Source organism: Narcine bancroftii, chromosome 8 (genome assembly GCF_036971445.1).
Source record: "Narcine bancroftii isolate sNarBan1 chromosome 8, sNarBan1.hap1, whole genome shotgun sequence".
Classification (NCBI taxonomy): Eukaryota; Metazoa; Chordata; class Chondrichthyes; order Torpediniformes; family Narcinidae; genus Narcine; species Narcine bancroftii.
The window spans coordinates 71,011,612-71,032,668 of NC_091476.1; the positions used below are offsets into that span (position 1 = coordinate 71,011,612).

The window sequence follows — 21,057 nt, forward strand, 5'->3', positions numbered from 1 at the left end:
CCAGGCTGGGAAACAACGTTTTCCCACAAGCAGTGAGACTGTTGAAACAACATGTAGATTATTTTTGTATATTTTAATTTTGGATCACTATTTGTGTCATTTGTATACAGGGTGTACTGTATGTCTGTGATGTGTGCAGTATGGTCCGGGGATGTGCTGTTTTGTCGGGTTATTTCTGAATATGTACAATTTAAAGTATTTAAATTATTTCATTGAATTATGGCTATGGAATATTTTACCTTCATAATTGTTTTTGTTTCAAGACACACACCCCATGAAGCACTGTAGTTCATTGCTCCAAACCAGGTTCACAAGATTAATTTGTATAAAAAATTAAATTCAGTCATACAGCATGGTAATAGACCCTTCCAGCCCATGAGGCTGTGCTGCTCAAATATACCGATTTTACTTAAAATCCCAATAAATTTTTGAACTGTGGGAGGAAACCTTCACCATCACAGGGTGAACGTACAAATTCCTTATAGATCATGTTGGATTTAGGTTGAGCTAACTGGAGGCCCTTTCAAATTGCCCTCTAAAATAGGGTTAACTTGGTAATCTAGTCGGTTGAAGGCCCAGGTACAGAGTTATTTGAAAGGGCTGAACCGGGCAAGCTCGGTCAAAATCGACTTAGGTCCCAGACCTACTTTTGAGGTGGTCAAGGAACCTAGTGAAACTTACCTGGGTGTCGCCCTCTGCCTATTTGAAAGGGGAAATGGCCCACCAGGTTGCTCAGGAACTTTAAATGGAAAGGAAATAGGGGATTCCCTGTGGTTGTGTGACGGGTCACTCACCACATCATTGCAGGGGTGGGATCCCCCTTAATTTCCCGCATTGCGATTTAACAGGGAAGTTAGGTGCAGGAGGCACACATGGCCCAGTTATCTCACCCGGATCCCAGGAGGGCTACCCGGGTGCTGCAATTTGAAAGCGCCTTGTACCACACTACAATAGAAGCAGGTGAGATGTGCAGGGAGGGAAGCATGACCACAAGTTCAGATTTATTGTCACAGCACATACATGACATCATATACAATCCTTCGATTTTTTTTTTTCCCTGCTGGCAAGGCAGAATTTCTACTTATCGGTAATGCAAAAAAACGTACTTGAGAGAAAATACCTACTCAAAAGAGAAAAATGTAAACTAAATGTGCAATATAGGGAATAAATATTCAGCAATAAATAATGTATAAAGTGAGAGTCCTTAAATGGGTCTCTGAGTCTGATGGTGGCGGGGTAGCAGCTGTTTCTGAACCCAGTGGTGCGAGTTTTGTGGCACCTAGACCTTTTTTTTTTCTTTTATTTTTTACCCCCCCGACCTCTTTTCTGATGGCAGCAGCGAGAACAGTGTGTGTGCTGGGTGGTGTAGATCCCTGATGATTGCAGCTTCAATGGCAGCATTCCTTGTAGATGTTCTCTATGGTGGGAAGGGCTTTGCTTGTGATGTACTGGGCTGTATCCACTACCTTTTGCAGGGTTTTCCGCTCAGGAGTATTGGTGTCTTTCTTTCCCACCCCCACCCCCCACCTGTAATCCCCCATCACCTGCCCCTTCCTCCCCACCCTTTTATTCGGGTTTCACTCTTCACCTTAAGGAGCATTATCCCTGAAATGTTGACTGTCTCTTGCTTTTCATGGATACTGCCTGTACCAACCAGTACAAACCAGTTGGTGGTTGGGTATAAAACCAATCCCAGAAAACCGGGACACGGAGTATATGTGCTTGTTGATAGTCCCGGAAAACTGGGACATGGGAGTATGGCAGGGCGGCACCGTTAGTGCAGTGGTTAGCGCAATGCTGTTAGAGTGTCAGCGATTGGGACTGAGGTTTGAATCCTGCGTTGTCTATAAAGAGTTTCTACGATTGCCCTGTGTCTGCGTGGGTTTCCTCCGCCAGTCTGGTTTTGAAACATTCCGGGGGTTGTAGGTGAATGGGCTGGAAGGGCCTGTTTCCATGCTGCACGTCTAAATTATAAAAAATGTATAAATGCACTTGTTGGTAGTCATGGAAAATGGGGACATGGAGTCCAAAGGGTTAAGGAAAGAATTTTAAGTATTTTCCGTAGGGGTTTTCTTCTCAGCACTCTTAAATGATCGAGGGGGAAATTGATTTCCAACAGTACAGTCTCTTGGTGTATTCTACCTCATGATGAGCTCCTCAATGCATTTTAATTCCAAATGTTGAGAAATCTCCAGTTACATGACAATATGCTGGGTGAAATACAATCTTTCAAGTTTTGTTATTCTCTTGATAGATTTGAGTGACAGTCAGACCTGATATGAACTCTGGGACCATCCGGTTATGAAAATAATACTCTAATCTTGCCTACTTGCCCTGTGTGTCAGTATTTTCATGTTAATTTGGATCAAATTTCAATTTCATTGAACATTGTACGACTTTAATCTACCAAGGAAAGTTTCTAGCCTTTGAAATTTTAAATAAAATCAATAACCTTGCATTGTTTTGCAACTGGAATATCAAGGTTATTTATCCATTTAATGGCCCAGAGGTCTAACTTAAAAGTGACTAGACTTTTTCACTTATTTTCCTTATTTAGGTTTAAAGAGATCCCTCTTTTGCAAAAGGTTATAAGCAAAAGGATGGTTAATTTTTTTCATACTGGTGTACGTATATTTTCTTGAGTACAGTTTTTTCCCCTCTACCAAAATGTAAAACTCTGCCTGGGCTGCAGGATAAAAAAGCTGAAGGTTGTATATGATGTCATGTATGTACTCTGACAATAAATCTGAACTTTGTCCTTTGCAAGTTCAGGTTTATTATCTGACTACACATATACAACGTGATTTACTTGGTTGCAGGATATTGTTCATTAGCCTCACAGCCTGTGGGAAGAAGCTGTCACCCAGCCTCACAGTCCTAATTTTGATGCTTCTGTATTTCTGCCTTGATATCAGAGATACTGGATGGAAAAGGTCCTCGATAATTCTTTTGAGCCCTAATTAAACAACGCTTTGGGTTATTACGAGCTCCCGTTTTAATAAAATGGGATTATCACTGTAAGGGATAGTATAGACAGGAGGAACAGAATGGTCACATTTAACGTTTCATATAAGCACATCACAACACAAGTCACAGCCTGAGGGAAGAACTGAGGGAAGGCTTGCCACAGTCTGTTCCAGATTTAATACATTTGCAGACACTGTGATTTTGCAAAGGGAGAACCATTCTGACGGCTGGAGAGAAAGCAGCCTTTTTAAGCAGCTCTTGTGATCAGCTATTTTTGTGAAATTCAGTGCAAAGCATGGTCTGTGAATGACTGGGCCTTTTCAGTGGATTGACCTGTGCCAGGAGGGTCTTTTAGGAAGCAAAGTGCTTCATTTTGAGAGTGACTAACAGTGATGGTCATTTGGAGAGACTGGTGCCAGGATCTTGGAAATTTCGCAAAGGCTGCCCAGTTTGAGTCTTGCCTAGTAAAGAACTAGGAGTGTTATGGCCACAGCTCATGTGGATGGACATTTCTTTAAAGGCAACACAAGGAGAATTGGTGAGTCTGTAGCAGCCACAACTCCATTCTTCCCATCAGTTCCACATTAATTCTGGGCATCAAAGTTCAAAGGCCTACGCTTCAACGCTGGATTTGAAAGACTGAGCTTTAAGTAACTTTGTAGACTTTGGTCTGGACTGTAATGGTTTGGGTATCACGCACACGCATAATAGTGGCTGGTAGCCTTGCCTTGCTTCATTCTTCTCAGGAAGCGCTGTTGTGCCTACCTGACAAATGAGGAGATGTTGAGTGTCCACAATAGGTCACTGGTTAAGGAACTTGGTGCTCTCCACTCTCTCCACTGCAGAGTTGTTGAGGTGTAGTGGAGAGGATGGTCGTTCCCGGTCCTCCTGAAGTCCCCGATCATCTCCTTTGCCTTGTCCATGTTGAGTCTCAGGTTGTTCCTCTCGCACTATTTCACGACATTGTCTACCTCTTTTCTCTAGCGCGACTTATCATTGTTGCTAATAAAGGCCAACTTTGTTATCTTAGAGCACGAGTGGTTTTTTGCTATTGTGGGGAGCTGCTACTGATTTTCTTGTGCGCAGATAGAGGCACAGTCAAGCGTATGCACACTCCTCACACATCGTTATTATTCCCTTTGTGGTGCAATATCATCCTGCTTGGGACCGTCACTCCATTGCTTACGAAGCCACAGTAGACATGTTAGAAGTGCAGCCTTTCATTATTTTGTTGGTTAGCTGGATATGAAATTGTCGTGGGATTATCTGCATGTTTCTCCCTCTGTCAGCAATACTAAAACAAGTCATTAACCAGCTACAATCACAGTGTTTATATAACAGAGCAAATGATGCACATACAACAGCACCAATATTTATTGTATATGAAGCTACATGATAGATGTGATACGTTGCTATATGAATATATTTATTTCATTTAAACTTGGTAAGTGATATCCCTTGAATCTGACAATAGATACTTAGAGTTGTGTAATGAAAGCAAAATGTACCTTTGGGAATGAAGGTTGATTTCCTGCTCTTGTTTCTTGGTAAAACTTTCTAACAATATCAGAATTTATTTGCCATGAACATGTCACGAAATTCATTGTTATGCGGCAGCATTACAGGTGCAAAAGGAGAGGAATTGCAAATATTGCTGCAAATTACATAAAAAGTAAATTAGTGCAAGAGAAGAGAAAATGAGGTTGTGTCTGGGGTTCATTGTCTGTTCAGAAATCTGATGGTGGAGGGGAAGAAGCTGTTTTTGTACCATTGAGTGTTCGTCTTGTACCTCTATCCTGATGGTAGCAATGTGAAGAGGGCATGGCCTGGGTGGGAAGGGTCCTTGATAGAGGCTGCTTTCTTGAGACACCATCACTTGTAGATATTCTTGATGGAGTGAATACTAATGTCCAGTCTTTTCCTGTCCTGTGGATTGGCATCTCTGTACCAGACAGTGATGCAACCAGACAGAATACTCCTCATGCTCCACCTGTAGAAATTTGCAAGAATCTTCAGTGAAAGACCAAATCTCATGAAGTATCAACCCTAACCCTTCTTCATGACTGCATCAATATGGAGGCCCCAGGATGCATCTTCAGAGATGTTGCCAACTAGGAATTTGATGTCATTAGCTCTCTCTGCTTGAATGTCTCCAGAAAAGAAGAACCAACCTTTTCTGGCACACTGCAACCGAATTCAGGAACCCCAGTTCTTAATTCCTCCCAAAATGGAGATTTTGATTGTGTTCAAAATTATTGCATCTGACTTAATATCTGCATTGCAGCATGGCCCATGAGCCAGAAAAGATTTGTAAGGGAAAGTGTATTTATCTGTAGTGATCCAGTCGGCGGTTTAATTAAAAGTTAGTCAAGCAATTCACGCATGCAGTGAACACCCTTAAGAGACTGGAACTATTGCTGTGTTTGAATTACAACTTGGTAACCAAGCAGAGGAGATGGTTGGGTGCCAGATAATGTGAGGCAAAGGGGAAGATGTTGAGTGATATATTGCTTTGATTTATTGTCAATTTGCTTATAAGGGTAGTGAGATCGATAAGTGACTGGGTTAGTAAACCAGACTAACCTTGCATTCTGGAGGTCGAACCCTATTGTGGCAAATAAAGAACTTGTTAATATTTAAAAAACAAAAACTAATCGTGACCGTGAAACTACCAGATTGTTAGGAAAGCACATTTGGTTCACTTGTGTCTCTTAGGGACACAGAAATCGTGCATCTGTTCGGTCTATTTCAGAGCACCAATGTAGATGTGAAGTCAGATGCACTATTTTCGAACACAATCAAAATCTCCATTTTGGGAGGAATTCTGTTACACTGTGCCACAGTCCAGATCACAAGCTTAGACCTCTGGTTTACTAATCCAGTCATTTAACAATCAGACTGCTGTATCAATTGAATCAAAGCTGGAAACAATTTGACAAGAATCACTAAGTCAAAACAGTATATCAGCTCGTCCACAGTAGTTTGTGCAACACTCTTACGGCGCCAGCTAATCAGGTTCGAATCTTGTGCTGTCTGTAGAATTCGTATGTTCTCACTGTGACTTGCTTGAGTTTCAACGGGTTACTCCAGTTTACTCCTACCCTCCAAAAAATAGTTTAATTGAATGGCGTGGCTTTCTTGGGCCGGAAGGACCTTCTACCGTGCTGTATCGTTAAAATTAAGAATCATTCCTCAAAAGCTTACTCAGTATATTCTCAGCGTTGTCATGTGATGAAGCCAATTTTAAAAATGCCAAATAAATCAGTAATTACAGAAGACAAATGTTAAGGCAGATTGGTAATAGCAGAACTATTTAATACACTGTATTTGTCAGTACAGTATACTTCCGATTAACTAAAAACAGAACAACCAAAATTCTGAATACCTAGAATTTTTTCAGGTGTGACATAACGTCGCAATTTGAAAAAAAAGTTGAATTTTTTTTTATCCACCAGGCTCAAGTGGGGGTCTAGTGCGCAGTTTGCACCATTTTGAATCAACAGAGCTCTCGTGTACTGGCAAGGGCAAGATTTCACTCAACTACTTAAGTGGGTCTCTGTGATGCCATTGCAATTAACGGAGCTCATGTGTGCAGTTGGAAGAAACAGCTTAGGTGGGGTCAGTCGTGTCGTTAGGGCCATTGGAATCAATGGGTATCTGGTGTACATTACTGTTGGAATATGTGTTTTAGTAAGAATTAAACATTATTTAATGCTTGTAAAACCTTCTCTTGTTATTTGCTGTTCTTTAACTGCGGATGCGACTGGTCAGCTTAGAGAAGACCTAAATATCCAAAAATCTGCTTAACAGAGATAGGTCCACTCCCAAACATTTCAGATAATTGGAAACTTACTGTAGCTGGTATGTCAGTAGTTGTGCTTAACCAAATCTATTAACATCAGACCTGCCATGATCTTGTGCAGTAAAAGTCTAAAAATCCGGATGCCAGCAATCTGGACCACCCAAGAATCCAGACTCCCAAAGTTTTTAAATTTAGCGTGCTTTTGTGTGCAGGCATAAGCGCACAGATGCACAGTAGCAACAGGTGACCACACTTAATACGGGTAATGTTTTCACAAAGAAATTCATTTGTTTACTGTATCTTTCTTTTACAGTGTTCACTTGTAAACATAATTGTAGTGAAAACATCTACATTTTTGTCGTGTTGACTTTATTTAACTTTAAAACTGCTCCTTTTGATAAATGAAGCATGCTGTATTTGCTTTTCTTTCTTTGGCTTGGCTTCGCGGACGAAGATTTATGGAGGGGTAATGTCCACGTCAGCTGCAGGCTCGTTTGTGGCTGACAAGTCCGATGCGGGACAGGCAGACACGGTTGCAGCGGTTGCAAGGGAAAATTGGTTGGTTGGGGTTGGGTGTTGGGTTTTTCCTCCTTTGTCTTGTCAGTGAGGTGGGCTCTGCTGTCTTCTTCAAAGGAGGTTGCTGCCCGCCGAACTGTGAGGCGCCAAGATGCACGGTTTGAGGCAATATCAGCCCACTGGCGGTGGTCAATGTGGCAGGCACCAAGAGATTTCTTTAGGCAGTCCTTGTACCTCTTCTTTGGTGCTCCTCTGTCACGGTGGCCAGTGGAGAGCTCGCCATATAACACGATCTTGGGAAGGCGATGGCCCTCCATTCTTGAGACCCAGCGCAGCTGGATCTTCAGCAGCGTGGATTCGATGCTGTCGGCCTCTGCCATCTCGAGTACTTCGATGTTGGAGATGAAGTCGCTCCAATGAATGTTGAGGATGGAGCGGAGACAACGCAGGTGGAAGCGTTCTAGGAGCCGTAGGTGATGCCGGTAGAGGACCCATGATTCGGAGCCGAACAGGAGTGTGGGTATGACAACGGCTCTGTATATGCTAATCTTGTGAGGTTTTTCAGTTGGTTGTTTTTCCAGACTCTTTTGTGTAGTCTTCCAAAGGCGCAATTTATCTTGGCGAGTCTGTTGTCTATCTCGTTGTCGATCCTTGCATCCGATGAAATGGTGCTGCCGAGATAGGTAAACTGGTTGACCGTTTTGCTAATGAATAGAAATTTACCTGTTCATCTTTTTTTTTTAATCCTCCTTAAATTTGAATTTTAAAAGTACTGCTGGAGAATTCGGAAAATCTTTCCCAATCTCCCAGCAGTAAGGATTTTAGGACTTTTACTGTATTTTGATGGATAAGGAGGTATGTAGTTCATTTAGGTGCCGATATTATATTTTCATTGTTAACTTCCACTGTCATTGTTGAGAACAAAATAAATCGTTCTTCCAAAGCACGATGTTGTGGTGAGCATTTTTGTCATAATTGAATTATTATCAAATTGCCTGTAAAATGTGTAAAGTTTAACAGTGTTGAGCCATTGTGCAAACATTATGTGAATAGCAAGATGGTAGCTATTGACAAACATTTAATTTTTAATTTAGACATACAGCGCAGTAACAGGAGCTTCTGGCCCATGAGATTGTGCGCCCAAATGCACCAATTAACCTGGAAAACCCCGTACGTTTTGAAGGGTGGGAGGAAACCCACACAGACACAGGGAGGGCGTGCAAACGTCTTTTAGACAGTGCCGGATTCGAACCTGGATTACTGCCCCTGTACTAGTGTTGCGCTAACTGTGCCATCCCTAAAACATGCTATTACTTGTCTGTAATAAAATCTTTTTGTGGTCAGTATGTGTTATAAGACAATAAAGTTGAATAGAACAGCATCCTGTGCTTTCCTCCTGTCCCCCCACAGCCTCATTGTGAAGCAGGGTTGAAAGAAATGGATTGAATTCTGCTTTCTTCCAGCAGCAAACTAGCCTCAGGCCAGCAGAATTGTTTGAGAAAAGCAAGGAAATCTGTATTTGCTTTGAACATTGAGATGTGCATGATCAAGTTCCAATGTAGGGAGCCCAGCCAACTGTGTATAAATCCATGAAATGACTTCCTTGCTGCCTTAGGATGATTCTGTTTCTATTGATTACAACACTGTCCTTGGGTCTATAATGATTGCAACACTCTCTTTGGGACTGTAATGCTGCAGAACAGCTCGCCCCATTACTTCCACTCCCCCAACAATCGAAGAGCAGCTCCAAATGAACAAAATACTTGACTTGAGCTGACAATCCAGCAAAGCCTGAAAGAAACCTACATTTTTAGAGAGTGGGAGGAGACAAGGCACCCAGAGAAAACCCACACAGGGCACGGGAAGAGCTGACAAGCACATTGCAGCCAGTGCCGGATTCGAACCTGGGTTGCTGTAATGGCATTGCGCTAACCGCTCTGCCCAATATTGTAGGGTGACTAATTCCTCTGACAAGGAGCACGTTTGATTGTTTTACTCTCCACTCGGTTACAGAATCTGCCGGTCCATGGTTGGTGAGGTGAGAGAGTTGCAATGTTTTTCGATAGCTAGCACTCCCACACTGTGCTTCAGGAATAGATTGAGGGAGGGAGTGGAGCGATGGGATGTTTGCAAAGAGCTGGCAGAGTGGAGGGGAAATTGTGCTGATTACCATATAGAATGCGTGTAATAGTCCAATTTTCAGGGTAAAATTGGGGTGGGGGGGTTCAACTATTACACGCATACTACTTTTGACTGCAGTATGTACCTGCCTCACTTGGGGTGTCAGGAGCTTGGATGGGCAGGCGACTGGGGTATCAGCAGCTCGGATGCTTGGGGCATCGGGAGCTCAGTTGGGTAGGTGGCTGGAGCTTTAGGAGCTCGGATGAGCAGGCAGCAGAGGCCAAAAATAGTGTTTGGGGGGGGGGGGGGTGGGGTGGTTGACTATTGCATACGATATATTGAAAATCCAGTTTTTTAGGTCAAAAATAGTGGAGTTGACTTTTATACAGTAGTGACTGTTATGCGAGTATTTTCTTTTTTTTCTTTGGCTTGGCTTCGCGGACGAAGATTTATGGAGGGGGTAAAAAGTCCACGTCAGCTGCAGGCTCGTTTGTGGCTGACAAGTCTGATGCGGGACAGGCAGACACGATTGCAGCGGTTGCAAGGGAAAATTGGTTGGTTGGGGTTGGGTGTTGGGTTTTTCCTCCTTTGCCTTTTGTCAGTGAGGTGGGCTCTGCGGTCTTCTTCAAAGGAGGTTGCTGCCCGCCAAACTGTGAGGCGCCAAGATGCACGGTTTGAGGCGTTATCAGCCCACTGGCGGTGGTCAATGTGGCAGGCACCAAGAGATTTCTTTAGGCAGTCCTTGTACCTTTTCTTTGGTGCACCTCTGTCACGGTGGCCAGTGGAGAGCTCGCCATATAACACGATCTTGGGAAGGCGATGGTCCTCCATTCTGGAGACGTGACCCATCCAGCGCAGCTGGATCTTCAGCAGCGTGGACTCGATGCTGTCGACCTCTGCCATCTCGAGTACTTCGAGGTTAGGGGTGTAAGCGCTCCAATGGATGTTGAGGATGGAGCGGAGACAACGCTGGTGGAAGCGTTCTAGGAGCCGTAGGTGGTGCCGGTAGAGGACCCATGATTCGGAGCCGAACAGGAGTGTGGGTATGACAACGGCTCTGTATACGCTTATCTTTGTGAGGTTTTTCAGTTGGTTGTTTTTCCAGACTCTTTTGTGTAGTCTTCCAAAGGCGCAATTTATCTTGGCGAGTCTGTTGTCTATCTCATTGTCGATCCTTGCATCTGATGAAATGGTGCAGCCGAGATAGGTAAACTGGTTGACCGTTTTGAGTTTTGTGTGCCCGATGGAGATGTGGGGGGGCTGGTAGGAGGACCTCAGTTTTCTTCAGGCTGACTTCCAGGCCAAACATTTTGGCAGTTTCCGCAAAGCAGGACGTCAAGCGCTGAAGAGCTGGCTCTGAATGGGCAACTAAAGCGGCATCATCTGCAAAGAGTAGTTCACGGACAAGTTTCTCTTGTGTCTTGGTGTGAGCGTGCAGGCGCCTCAGATTGAAGAGACTGCCATCCGTGCGGTACCGGATGTAAACAGCGTCTTCATTGTTGGGGTCTTTCATGGCTTGGTTCAGCATCATGCTGAAGAAGATTGAAAAGAGGGTTGGTGCGAGAACACAGCCTTGCTTCACGCCATTGTTAATGGAGAAGGGTTGGGTTGACTTTTATACAGTAGTGACTGTTATGCGAGTATATATGGTAAGTATTAAACGTTGCAACTGCATTGCTTGTTTTTGGGTGCAGTGACTGGACCAGTTGCCCCCCAGCTCTGGCGACATGGGTCCAATCCTGGCCTCTGGCATTCTCTGTATAGAATCTGAGCATCTTCCCTGTGACCGTGTGGGTTTTCTCCCAAAGGCGGATGGGCATATTTATGGGTAATTGGCCTGGTGTATAGCTGAGTTATAGATTCTGGTGGAAGTGTGGGAGAATAATGCGAGATAAGTGGGTGTTGGAAGCTAACCTCTGACATCTTCCCTACACTTTCCTCCACTCACTTTAAACCAGTGTCCTCTGGTATTGGCCTTAGCTGCACTAGGGAAAGGGTGGTGGCTGTCCACCCTCTCTATGCCCCTCATTAACCTCTATTAAGTCACCTCTCGTCCTCTGTTCCAAAGAGAAAAATTCTATCTTGCTCAACCTTTCCTCAAAAGACATTTTCTCTAATTCCGGCAACATTCTGGTCAATCTCCAAAGCTTCCTATAATGAAGTGACCAAAATTGAACATAATACTCTGAGTGTGGTCTCACCAGACTTTCATACAGCTGCAACATTATCTTGCACATAATCCCCTGACTAATCAGGCCCACACACCATATGGCTTTTTAACCACCCATTCTATTGAGAACTCCCGTGAGTAAATCCAATCGTACTATATTGCTCTGTTACCGAGATACTAATTTGTCTAGTTTTAAGATGTTGCCATTTGAAAATGACTGCCTGGATAATGAATGTGTATGTAAACACGGCAACATACTAATAGACCAAGACTTTGCAGTGATTTGTAAACCAGTGATTAGGATTTTGAAGAAGACCTAATTTTGGAACAGGTGTTGGAAGATGGTGTTGAGGGTGACGTAGCGTCAAGATTCAGGGTAGCATATTTAGGGTAGAGGTGAGGAGGAACTGCTTTACCCAGAGGCTGGTGTATCTCTGGAATTCACTGCCCATTGAAGTAAAGGAGTTGACTTCAGTCAATATTTTTTAATAAATGTTTTTAAAATTTAGATATACAGCACGGTAACAAGCCATTTTGGCCCACGAGTCTGTGGAACGAGACAGATGGCTGACTCCTGCTCCTGTTTGTTATGTTCTTATGAATATTTTCAATGTTCAAAGTCATGAATAGTCTCATAAATCTTGAAGTGACTCAAAGATTAAAAAGTTAAGTGCGTGAACAGGGTCATTCCAACTGCAGCAACCTGAGGTGACGTGGGATGTGTAATTCCTCATCTGTCAGTCACTCCAATTTCCGTGACACCACCTCCTCAGGTCCCTAGCTCCAACCACCTGAACCCTAACTGTGAGCCCACAACCTGAGGAATCCTGACTTCAAACATCCCAAACCCTCACATCACACCCCTGAATACAAAACACCCCCAAGCCCTTAACTGTAACAACCATACCCAACAGTTCCTCCCTTGCGTAGACATCACACTACTAAGTAAAGATGTTTATCTGCAGTCTTTCCACTGACACCTTTCTGTGTGATTTGACTAATTCACCCTAATTCCATAACTCCTGAATCCAAACCCCCCCCCACAAAGCTCCAACAACCACATCCAACATCACCTCCTGCAAGTATACAATGCTAAGGGCACTCATCTGCCACATTAACATACCCATTAAAAAAAGATTAAATAACCATTAAATCCTAACCTTGAATCGTAGATTAAATCAATGGGCACAACTGTGAGCGTAGGGCAGCAAGGTTAGCGCAACGCTGTTACAACACCAGCAATCGGGACCGGGATTCAAATCCCGCGCTCTCTAAGGAGTTCATACGTTCTCCCTGTGTCTGCATGGGTTTCCTCCAAGGGCTCTGGCTTCTTCCCACTGCTCAAAATGTTCTGGGGGTTGTCAGCTCATTGGGTGGGACAGACTCAAAGTGGGCTGAAAGGGCCCGTTACTGTGCTGTGTGTCTAAATTTATGTGATTTGGGCATATAGCATGTTGTCAAGGCCCTTGTGGCCCACTATCCCACATTGCCCAATTAACCGACAGCCCCTGAACATTTATAATCTCCTCCTGGATAAAAGACAGGGACACGGACCCTAATAAGAGCCAGGTTAAAGGGGATGATGATAATGAAGCCATGGGTCAGATCAAAGTGGCAGTTTATAGTGAGACTGAATATCCTGTGCAATGAGAGCACAAAACCCAAGATCACCCCACTGCCTGCAAATTGAAAACCTAACCCTAATTCCAGGAATGAGGTGTTGTTCTGTCAAGTGAAGCGAGACAGTTTGGGTCTCTGTTTTTAATTTGTTTTTAAATTTAGGGGGAGGCCCTTCCAGGCCACAAGCCCAGATCACTGATGAACTTACCAACCTCTACATCTTTGGAACAATCTTGGTTTAGAAATATGGGGGTGGGGGGGGAACGATGGGGAGTAACCTTGTTCAAGCATAAAAGGGAGCTTACTTGACAAGATAGATATTGAAATGTGGGAGTCGAGAACAAGGGAACATAATGAAATAAAGGAACAGTGTTTTAAAACTAATTTCTTTAAACATTATATTTTTAAATTTAGACACACAGCATGGTAACAGGCCCTTCCAGCCCAAGAGGCCGTCACACCCAAATACCCCATCAATCAACAGCCCCCATATGTTTTGAAGGATGGGACGAAACCGGAGGAATCCCACACAGACACAGGTAGAGCATACGGGCTCCTTACCAACAGCGCTGGATTCAAACCCAGTCGCTGGCGCTGTAGTGGCGTTGCTCTAACCGTACTGGAGTGGAAGCAAGAAAGTGGATGAGGTGCTGGATCTTTTCAAATTGGGAGAGGCTGTAGGGCTGCACAGTGGCACAGCTAATAGGTCTGCAGTCTTGTGTCACCAGTCACTCAGGTATGACCCTGACCTCTAGTGCTGTCTGTATGGTGTGAGCACGTTCTCCCTATGGGTTTGTAAGTTAATGTGACACTGTTAGTTGCCCCTGATATATAAGTAAATGGTAGTAACTGGGGGGGGGGGGGAAGGGGGGGGGGGGAAGGGGGGGGTAGTTGATAAAAGTGTGGGAAAATTATTGCAGGATTGGGATTGCTCATTGATTTGGCCTAGACTTGATAGGATGAATTACCTTATTTCTATGCCATAAGGAAATGTGAAAATATGCTATTACTGGATGTCAAAATCTTTTGCAGATAAAGCTTCAAAGTGCTTTGAGGACTGGCTGTGATCAATATTTTTGATCATTTTTTTTTTGAAGGGTCATGGTAAACCCATTCAGTCACGGGGAGAATCTACAAACTCCTTACAGACAGTGCTGGGTTCGAACCTGGGTCACTGACACTGTATAGAGTTGTCCTAACCGTTATGCTAACTGTGCTGTCCACATTTTCTTCTTTCACAGAGTAATAAATCCCTGTAGGAAGAAGTAAAACACAAAATTAGACACGGTGGTTGAAGTAAAAACACAGAATGCTGGAGAAGCTCAGCAGGTCAAACAGTCTCCTTTATGTAGCAAAGGTAAAGATACAGAACAGAACTGAAATGGTTGGCTACTGGGACGTCACTTCAGTGTCACACTCCCATGCTCACCTGTCTGTCCATGGCCTCAGGCTATCTCACAGAGACCACTCGCAAATTGGAGGAACAACACTGATTTTCCGTCTGGGTACTCTCCAGCCAGATGGCATTAATGTTGACTTTTCCGGTTTCCACTAACCTGCTCCCTCCCCGTCTGCTTTCCAACTCTCCTTCCCCCTTCCCTCTCTGTTCACCCAGCCATCCCTCCTCCCCTTGATTACTGCTGTCCCCTCCCTCCCTTCTCCACCTATTACCTCCAGCCTTTGCGAGCACACCCCCCCCCCCCCCCCCACTCATTTGTTTGGACGCCTGCTGACATTTTTCCAAACCTCAATGAAGGGCTCGGGCCCAAAATGTCAGTTCTGTATCTTTACTTTTGCTACATAAAGGACACTGTTTCACCTGCCGAGTTTTTCGAGCATTGTGTTATTACAATAAATTTCTGTAGTTCTCTGCCACTGAGGGCAGAGGTGACTCAGATTATTAAAATGGGGGTAAATAAATATTTTTCAACATTAAAGGTTAAAGAGAACTGGCAAAGGAGTTGAGGCCATGATCTTATTGAATGGTGGGACTCATGGTCTCCTCCTCTTGCTATGAGTCCCCACCACCCAGTCTGTGCCCTCTTCACTCTGCTACCATTGGGGAAAAGATATAGGATCCTGAAGATGAGTGCTCAGCGACACAAGGACGGCTTCTTCCCCGCGCCACCAGATTCCCAAATGCTCAGTGAACCACAGACACTGGCTGACTTTGACTCTATTTTGTGAGGTGGTTTATATAAATGTTTGCACTGTGATACTGGTGCAAAACAACGAATTTGTGACACGCTCATGACCATAAATTCTGATTCAGGGTGCAGTACTATGTAGGCCATGCCGCATCCATAGGATTTAGTAGGAGCGAAAGGGACAGGGAGTGGAGAATAGGCATAGGTGGGAGAGAGAGAAGCTGAGAGGGGATAGGTGGCTATCTGATAGGAGAAGGAAGGGAAGGGGTTGAGGAACTGGAGGCAAGGGGAATTTTTTTTAAACTCTCAACCCAATCCTCATCGTCCTAAATTAGGAAAGGAACCTTCTCTGTTATTTCTCCTCCCCTGTAGATCTAAATCAATAGTAATTGCCTAATTAATAACTGGAAAGAGCTCAGCTGCTGAGCACAGAGTAAGAACACCACGCAGAACCCTCTGCTGTTTGACATTTTGTATTTACTCTTCTATTTCCAAAAGCACTTACAAAATCTTTTGAAATCTTCAGCAAGCCTATTGCCTGAAGCAAAAATAGAATACACATCTCATTGTGACAATGCCAGGGGATGTTATACCCAACCAAATAATATGCAAGAAGTTTTCATTAAACATGATCATCTTGAATGCTTGGCCTCATGGTCACTCCTGCTGCTATTGAACACCACCCAGAACTCCTCTTTACTATTGGGGGGGGGGGTAGGAACAGGAGCATGAAGATAAACACTCAGTGGCGCAAGGGCAGCTTCCCCCCCCCCCACCCCGCCATCGGATTCTTGAATGAACAATGAACCACAGTCGCTGCCTCACTTTGACTTTTTCAAGCACTACTTTTATTTATTTTGAAATGTGGTTTATATGAACGTTTGCTCTCTGACGCTGCCGCAAAACATCGAATTTCGTGACCTATTCATGACCAGACCGATTCTGAGCATTTGCTGGAATAATGCTGCCCCTGCATGAAATTTCTCACGCCAGATTTCATGCATCTGCAGAACTTACGAGGTTGTTTATGGTTCTCTGGGTCTAAAGCTGGTTCATTTTGTTCAGAACATGACCCATTTGTATCAACTAGAGTATCATTTATATTCCGGTCAGGCCATAACCACAATAAAATACAGTTGCTGTACAAACAGTAAATGGACTGTGCGTGTTGTAAAATGAAGCCATTAATGTCTCATTCAAAGAGCTGGGAATCTTGTGTGTTGCATTTCCTAACTATTCCTTCATTCGGTGATGTGCCAGTGTTGGTCATTAAATCAGTGCTGTTTAACTGCCAGGGGAATTGATTAAAAATACTGCAAATGCGTTAAAGATGAGTCAGTATCTTGCAGTTGAGGTCCAGCATTTTTCATATACAGTAAAACCCATATTTTCCAGAATTCAAGCAACTCCCAGCCTCAAGCAACCGACAGAAAAAATCGTGGACAGTTATTGGGTAAAAAAAAATACGGAAATTTTAAATTGGCACGCCTCGCCATTGGTTCACCAATCCACGCCACATGCAATCTCAAGCAACCGGAAAATTCACTTTCTGGCTTCTACCAATCTCTGTAGGGGTCGGATACTGGTGTTGAGTGTCTGGAGGAGATCCTGGAGGATTTGAGTGGAACATGAAGCATATTTATTTATAAGACAAATGAGTAATAACAGTGGTGTATTCATGCTTTAAGTTATATTTCCTTCTGGCAAAGAAGGGTACATCAAAAAGGGATATGGGATGAATGCAGGAAAATAGCTTGGTCATTATGGACAAGATGAGCTGAAGGGCCTGATCATGTGTTACAGAATGCCTCTGACCACTGAATCTGTGCAAGTTCACAGAGCATCCCTATTCCTATGTTAATTTTCTCTGTAACCCATTTTTAAGATTCAGGAATCCTTTATTATCATGTAATAAAGACAGAACAGTATGACAGGGAATTTGATTTTGTTCGCTGTTAGGCAGACAGATTTGCCATAGACAGAAATTTCCTGAAGCGCATCTTGCAGTCAGAGAAAGAGAAGCAAAAGAGGGGCTCCTTGAAGTCACCGAGTGTCCATGGATTCGCCTCCGCGCTACTGCAGCCACACAAAGTCCAATCCACTTTGGAAAGTGGAGAGGAGGGTAGAACGCGCAAACTCTGCCTGCACAGTCTTGGAGACGAGGATTGAATCTGGTCGCACTGTGCTGATATACTTGTTGAAATGCTGCAGTTCAAAGGTGAATTATTTGTGGTTGCTTGATTAGTTTGTTCTGTGGCTTGTTACCATGTAGCTATCTGATAGGTCCTTTGTAACCATGTGATTCTCAAAAGGGTGTGATGACAGGCAGTCCTCAGGTTAAGATCGAGTTCTGTTCCTAAGTCTGTTTTTAAGTCAAATTTTAAGTCAAAGTCGGAACAGGTACATCCGCTTCTTATTTTAGCGTCAGTTAGTCAAATGTTCATAGTATATATTTTAGCTTTCTATGCAAAAAAAAGATGAAAAAATATGATTAAAAGTTAACACTTAGTCTTGTTCCATCAATATCTTGCATAGTGGAAGGGGCATTCGTGAGGGGGAACAGTCATTTCGTAAGTATAAGTTGTCCGTAAGTTGGACGTTTGTAGCACGGGGGCTGTCTGTATTTTATTTCAATCCCAGTTGTCCAGTTCAGACTCCTGAACTTCCCCTTGGTAAGCTAATCATAGATTACTCCCAACAGCACAAAAGGACTTTGTGTGCTTTCCGCAGGGACCACTCGCTCGACTATTCTTCCCCACTAATTGCCTCATCAGTACCTATTCCTGTGATGACAGGAGATGCTGCACAATGCCCACACCACCTCCCTCACCACCTTTCGGGGCCCCAAACAGCCCTTTCTGAGTGAAGAACACCTTGTGAATCTGCAGGGTCGTCTACTATATCCGGTGCCCCTGTTGTAGACTCCTCTATATCGGAGACACTGGATGCAGACTGGAAGATTATTTAGTTGAACAGCTTCACATTATCGGTTGCAACATTAGAAATAGGAACAGGAGTCGGCCATCCGGCCCGTCATGCCTGCTCCGCCATTCAATGAGATCATGGCTGATCTGATAATAGGCTCATCTTCACCTACCTGCCTTTTCCCCATATCCCTTAATTCCTCTAGTATGTAAAAGCCTATTCAACCATGTCTTAAATATATTTACTGAGGTTGCCTCCACTGCAACAATGAGCAGCGAATTCCACAGATGCACCACTCTCTGGGAAAAGCAGCTGCTTCTCATCTCTGTCCTAATCTACTCCCCTGGATCCTGAGGTTATACCCCCTAGTTCTGATCTCCTCCCAATAATGGAAACAACTTACCTACCTCCATCTTATCTGTGCCTTTCATAATTTTATGCATTTCCATAAGATCTCCTCTAAGTTCCAACGAGTACAGTCCCAGACGACTCGGTCTCCTCATAGGCTCACCCGCTCATCTCTGGAATCGACCTGGCGAATCTCCTCTGCACTGCCTTCAAAGCCAGTACATCCTTTCTCAAGTAAGGAGAGCAGAACTGTTTGCAGTTCTCCAGATGCGGCCTCAGAAGAAACTTGTACAGTTTGCAGCAGAACCTTCTTGCTCCTAAACTCAATCCCTCCCTCTTGAACTTGTTTGGCAGCAGCAAGCAAGAAGTTTTGGTTCATATGTACATTGTACAATGTGTACAATAATAAACTTGCAGTTCAGCCTCCCAGGGAAAGGGATCTTTAGGACCTATTCTTGCATACACAGGACTCCCTAATCTATGCTAGTTCTTTTCAAATCCATGGTCAGGACACGGGTTAGTTTTGAAATATCAACTTGTCAAGTTTATTGTCATCTGCTGAAACAGTGTTCTCTAGTCCTCGATGCAACCAGACATATCACTGCATACAGACAGACAATACGTATGGGCAGCACAGTTGGCATAGCGGCCTGTGCAATGCTTTTACAGTGACGGGTTCGAATCCCGTGCTGTCTGTAAGGAGTTTGTACGTTTTCCCTATTTCTATGTGGGTTTTCCCTGGGGGCTCCGGTTTCCTCCAAGCCTTCAAAACATACTGGGGGTGTAGGTGGATATAATTGGGTGGCATGTGCTAATGGTATATGCAGGACATATATAATGTATATATTTTTTTATATACACACACACACACACACACACACACACACACACACACACACACACACACACACACACACACACACACACACACACACACACACATAATTTTGTAAATAAGAGAGTATTGAAAGGTTAGTGAGTGGTTCCTTTGGTCGTTCAGCATTCTCTGCCCGTGGGAAGAAGCTGTTCCTCAGCCTGAGGGTGCTGGCTCTGATCCTCCTGTATCCTCCCAGTTGAAAGATGCTGTGTGTGGGGTGGTAGGAGTCCTCAATAGAGTTCGTGTGCACTCTTCGGACAACGATCCCGGTAGATCGCGTTGATGGGGGTGGGGAGAGGCAGATTCCAATGACCCTCTCTGCCACTTTATGGTTCTGTGGAAGATAATTAAATGAAAATCACAATTACACAAACTGGTGCACAGAGAGCACTACATTGGCCCTCAGAAAACAATTATTTAACTGATTCTGTTATCCTGGTTTATTTTAAGGCTGTCTTTCTGACACAAAGCACTCAGAGAAATGAGCAGTGGAGGATGGGGCTTTATTCCACTGTCGATGTGAGCATAATTTCAGACAGCGAATTAGATGTGGGGGTGCGATACATGGCCTACAACAGGCAGTTCACTGCACAACAAAAGGCCAATTCACTGGGATAAAAAAAGCCCTGTCACTTTATTGGAACGGTGGGCACAGAAACTTCCGAGACCCAAAGAGTTGCAGATGCTGGAATCTCGAACAAGATAGAAACTGCTGAAGAAACATGATAGGTCAGTCAGCATCCGTGAAGGAAACTATGCAGTCAGCCTTTTGGGTTAATCTGCCACGTCAACTATCCATTTTATCCATGGTTGTTGTCTGACCGTCTGATTTACCCCGGCAGTTTGTGTGTGTACTCTTCTAGTACCTGCAGTCTCTAGATTCCGTGTCCTCCCCTTGCACATAAAAAGTGCAGCAGCTTCTCTGTAGAAAGCAGGGCCAGTTCTCCAGAATATGCAGCGAGTTGGAGGATAACAGAAATTTCGTTTCCTAAGCAGGTTCGCGTCTATTTTATGGAATTTGGGCAGCTGATCATGAAAATCACCTTAAAACTTTCCAGTCACATTCCTCTTTTTGTGATTTCCTGTCATATTTTATCAGTCTAGCTGATTTGGTCAGTCCAAGCATGCCTGGACATGCACTCAGTGCAGGTGTATGCCAATGTTCTTTTAGGCCTGGGCATGCATGCAAGGCATTTAAAGATGTTGAGAATTTTCTTGGCAACTACCAGCTGATTGACAACATGCTTCAAGCAGACAAAACCACAAAATGCCACGTCATTGAAAATTCATTTTCAGTACTTGGACGACTTCACTGCTGATCTTGGTGTGGTCAGTGACGAAGAAGGTGAAAAGGTTTTACAGGGACGTTGAGAACATGGAAAAGCGGGATCAGCGACTGGAATCTGTTGATGCTGGTTGACTGTTGTTGGACACTGATGTGAGAGCATTCGATGTTGAGCACAAATAAAAATCAGTGGCAAAACATTTTTAGGTCATTTGAATTAACACAACGTGTCAGCATCATTATGGGATTAAACACGCTAAATTCAATGAAAGTTAATTT

General features: G+C 43.8%; 1 protein-coding gene across 4 annotated transcripts in view; it reads left to right on the top strand.

The window, feature by feature from the left end:
* The window catches only part of LOC138740832 (spectrin beta chain, non-erythrocytic 1-like), a 393,831-nt gene that overhangs the window by 55,392 nt on the left and 317,382 nt on the right, over positions 1–21,057 (top strand). For 3 of the 4 annotated variants that reach the window (XM_069894022.1, XM_069894016.1, XM_069894019.1), the window contains exon 2: positions 13,611–13,735. The exons of the other annotated variant lie outside the window; for it this stretch is intronic. The gene's annotated coding sequence lies outside the window, so the exon portion shown is untranslated. The remainder of the gene's footprint in view (positions 1–13,610; positions 13,736–21,057) is intronic. 4 annotated transcript variants of the gene reach the window in all.